Below are 4710 nucleotides of genomic sequence, written 5' to 3'. Positions count from 1 at the left end.
TTCAGAAGTTTTGGCGCGAGATATGTGAAGACTTATCGAAGTGTCTGAAATGTAACATTCCAACTTCCCCCTTAGTGTGTTTGTTGGGCAGCTTAGATAATGTCACTACAGAAAAGAATATAGCCCATATGGTTTTCACTGCCCTATGCATCGCCAAGAAAACTGTCCTCATGAACTGGAAAAATAAAAATAATCTTAATTCTAACCAATATAGAAATTATCTATTAGATTACATTAGTCTTGATACAGCCTCTGCCACCACATCAGATCAATTGCTCTGGGCTCCTTTGATCAGCTCCATCACCTAGTGGGGGTGGGGGGTCATAGTTTGGTCCCGCCTTCACTGTTGTGATTGGTGTGGGGGTAGGGACAGGCTTAGGGCGTTGGGGGGGTTCCCCGGAGGCATCTTCCTTGGGGGGCTCAACCCGGGGTAGCGGTCATGTCCGGTTAGGGGCTCTGTTGGCTCTCCGGTGACTGTTTCCTCGCGGCTGCGTGCAGCGGGGCTAGGGGAGGGTCTGTGCTGACGGACGTGGGTTACTGACCTGGTAGCCTGGCTGCCCCTGGGTGGGTCCGGGATGGGCGTGAGGTTCTGGGGGCGCTCCGTCTCTGGGCTGGGACCCGGACCGGGCCTCGGGGGCTTGGGTCCTGGTTGGTGTGTTGCCGGGGTTGTGGGCAGGTGGGTGCATGGGGGCCCAGCCCTGGAGCAGGGTGCCGCCGGTGCGTCGAGCCACCTGGGGGGCTCTTCAACTGGTGGGGGAGATTGTCACATCTTGCAGGAGCTTTCCTCTCCTCAGGAGCTCCCTCTGCAGGAGGGGGAGATACAGGAGAGGTGGAGGAAGATCTCAGCCTGGGTGTTTATTGTCTTATGTAGTCTGGAAGATGAGTGGATGGTGGGGTGGGTGCAGTTTTCTCTGTGGTGGGGTTGGGTGGACTGTCCCGGGCTCTGTGGGGCCGGGCGACGCTGCTGCACTGGGCCCGGTCTGGATGGGCCTGGGCCCCCTTTCCCTGGCGGGTCGCGGAGTATGGGGGTGCCTACTGGGGTCAGCGGGGGAGCTGGCCCCAGGGAGGGGTCACCTGCCCCTCCCTTCCTTCCCTCCCCATCTCCAGCTGCCTCCCTCTTCCCGCTCCACCACAACCACCCACACATGCAGGGCCTTGGAGTAGGGGTATGTCACCAGGGTGCAGAGGAGGCTACCCCCCCCCCCCCCCCCCCCCTCTGTCCCCTTCTGGCTGCCTCTGCCTCAATTTTATCCCACAACTTAGACATTCACATTACTCACACTCTCATTACACATACATATAGGATCTTGGGGGTGGGCACGATACACGGAGTCCAAAGTACCATCAGGGTGTACACCTCACCCCTGGCATCGTTGCCCACCTCTCAATTTTAAATACACGTAGACATTGAGGGCTAGCAGGAGGGACCATGCGCTTACCTGCTGCTCTCTGGCAGGTAGCTCCATGCCCTCCTGGGTTTTAAATGCACCTTAGAACACACATGCATCAACATTACAATGAGCGGGTGGAGGGAGGTTCGGAGTCTTCTCTCACCCCCGTTCTCTGCGACCTGCTGGAGCAGGGGGGCTAGGACTAGGAGGAGGAGTTGGCCGTCCGACTGCGGTCTGGAGTGTGGAGCCTTCCTGCTGCTGCGGAGTCGGGGTGGTCTGCCTCTCCCCACCGCAGGGAAAAGGGAAACACCACCTGGGTCTGGGTGCAGTTCCCCCCTCCAGGGGCGGGGGCACCTAGACCCGGTTTGTAGAGTACGCTTGGGGAGTGTGATCGTGTGTACAATGTCTCTTTATGTCTGTCTCCACTTTGGTTGAGTGTGGAGTAAGTGCATATGAGAGCATGAGGGTGGGAATGGATGTTTGTATCTGTGTGTGCCTGTATGTCTGTGTCTATATGTCAGGTTGGGTATCAGACGCCACCTCTCTGGGGACATCTCAGGCCCTCCAAGGTTTGGAGGCCTATCTCCCCCTACCACCACTTCCCCTGCCAGTGGCGGACTCCCTCAGACATCGGTGCGTTGGTGGTTCTTTGTGTCTGGGGATGGGCGTCCAGGTACACACCGGCTCACTCCTTGGCGGCCGCTTATCGGGGCCTGGAGCCTGGGGCTCGCTCGGGCCACTTCGGAGGTGGGGTGCCCCCGGCCTCTCGGCCTGGGGCTCGGTCACTCAGGCGCAGCTGGCTGCCGGCGGAGCTCACGGGCGTGTCACTGCAACTCCCCCTGGCTTCTGCTCCGCGGCTGCTGAGTGAGCCCTCATCTGGGACTCTCCTCAGCTCTTTCCGGGACAGTGGCGCGGCTGCCCCTCTGTTGGTCTTCCTTGGTCTCTTGTGTTCTGGGGGCCTCTGGATGTCTGGAGTTTTGATCTCCTCCACACCTGCTTCACGCCCTGGAGGACGGGGCTGTGGCCCCCCCACACCCTCTAGCAGATTATTACATGAAGGAACCTTTTAAAAAAAACAAAAAACAAGCGCGTCCATGCTCACAGGTGTACACACGGGTGATCACACCCACAAACTACACCCTTTTTGGCTCCTACCTCAAAGCACACTGTGTTCTGTTGATCTTATGTGCTGCACAATAATGTTTAACATTTAGTATTTACTGTCATATTCCCATATATCATTGTGATGTTGTTTATTCTATTACTCTTGTTCTCTTCTGCTTGTTTTCTTTTTTCTTTCTCAGCAGGTGATCCAGGTGATTGATATATGCATTTTTTTTCTCTGCCCGTTCTGTTGGTTTTTGTCTTTTGCCCTTCTCCCCCGTCCCTCTTCTCAGCTGTTTCTCTTTCCCTCTTTCTTTCTCTCCTTCTTTCCCCCAGTCAAGTCTGTCCCGTATTCAGTAAGTGAAAATAAAATAAACAATAAAAGGTGAATCAAATGGACCATTACGGCAAGGCTGGGATGGTCAGTTTGGTAAAGTAAATCCGTTGGGCATCTTTCTTTGCCTTTAGACAACAATTCTGATGGCAAAAGAGCCAAACGGGACAGGCCAAAAAAAAAAAAAAAAAAGGGCAGGGTTGTCTGGTTCTGTGGCGTATGAGCCAACATAACTCTGTGATGATTAAATGACAACAAATAACCGCAAAGTTGTTTTTATAAATACTTTTAATTACATTATACATGTTTGGACAGCTATTTTCAAGGGGTAACTATCTGCAGTACAGACTTTGATGGAGTGGAAATATTCTCACACTTTCAGTCCAAGCTTCTTCTCTTTTTTTTTACATGCTTGTATTTATTAGCCTCTTTAGTTGACACAGAGACATATGCAGTTTTCACCTTCACTTTTTCCATCCAAACTTCAGCTGAAAACGTGCTGTAATTGGTTTGCCTCAATGCTATGTTGTTCACTTGCACACAGATTTTCCATACGCATGCCTAGTTATTTGTGAATATCTGACCTATAACAAACAGCTGTTGGCTGGCTGCTTAGTTCTGCCTCAGATGAGAGCAACCTCTTTGCCACAGTCGACATACAAATAAATAAACCGTTTATTTATCAGGCTTTTAAACAACATCGAGCTCGTTATACAGTCGTTAGGATGACTTGTGTCATGCATCAGTTTGAAATGTCATCTTGTGACCTTATTATCCCCCGTTGTTGTGATTAAACCTGTATTTGTGACTCTCAAAAAAAAACAAAAAAAAAAACAAAAAAACATCATTAATCTGTGCCAGTCCAGACCTCAGTGACCTCTAGCTGTTGTTGTGATGAGAAGCCAGACTGCCCACGGATTTCCTAGTCCTCGATGTCTGATGTGTGTACACCAGGGGTGCCCAAGACATCGATCAAGATCTACCCAGCGATCGCAAAGGTAGCGTGGGTAGATCGCATGGCATTTAATAAAAAATTGACATCAGCCAAGTAAGAAGCCAAAAACCTCCCATCTCCATACAGAATGGGAGGATTTTTTTTTTATTTTATTTTATTTTTTTCCCCCCGTAATGTCACATTCAAAGTGTGTTTGCCCTCATCTGCCAGTCTACCACTGCTATTCCAAAGAAGCGACGTGTGGAGCGGCAATTTTGGACTGCTCACTGAAATTTCACCAGTAGATTCTACTGTATCAAATTCTACCGTTCCACCATGATGGTGATCATTTGGAAGTGGGCCTGACAGCAGCTGCTATCTGGACTATCCCACAAGGTTGAAACGTTACATCCAGATGAGCAAAATCAACCTTTTGGGATTTACTTACCTGGATGATTGAGCGTGCATCGAGATATCTGGACTATGCATCCCTGGCTGAGTCCATTCAGTCCAAGTCATCAGAGTAAGGTAATAACCGAAAATGTATTGTGCAATGATTCATACAGTTATGCAAGGTACATCAACATGTATTGTACAAACAAAGAATACTCGATGTTTTATAAATGTTTTACATTTTTATAGCAGGTAGATCATTTTCAGTTTCATTTTTATAACTAGCTCGCATGCTGAAAAAGTGCGCACGCCTCTGGTGTAAACTGTTCGATGCTTAATCACAGGCAGGTCAGACAAATATCACAGTAACGTGAATTCTGTACAAACAGTGAGCAAAGATTAGTTCGAGAGGGCAGGTTGAACGCTACGCTGACTCACTGTAGCATCATGGGGCGATCATGGCTCAAGAGTTGGGCGTTCGTCTTGTAATCGGAAGGTTGCCGGTTCGAGCCCCGGCTCCGACAGTCTCGGTCATTGTGTCCTGGGGCAAGACA

The sequence above is a fragment of the Aulonocara sp. 'chitande type north' Nkhata Bay genome, linkage group LG14, assembly GCF_057382095.1.
Source record: "Aulonocara sp. 'chitande type north' Nkhata Bay isolate Kocher_YH1m ecotype deep benthic linkage group LG14, A_spYH_male_GT1.1, whole genome shotgun sequence".
Classification (NCBI taxonomy): Eukaryota; Metazoa; Chordata; class Actinopteri; order Cichliformes; family Cichlidae; genus Aulonocara; species Aulonocara sp. 'chitande type north' Nkhata Bay.
Note: the sequence above shows the minus strand (reverse complement) of the source record.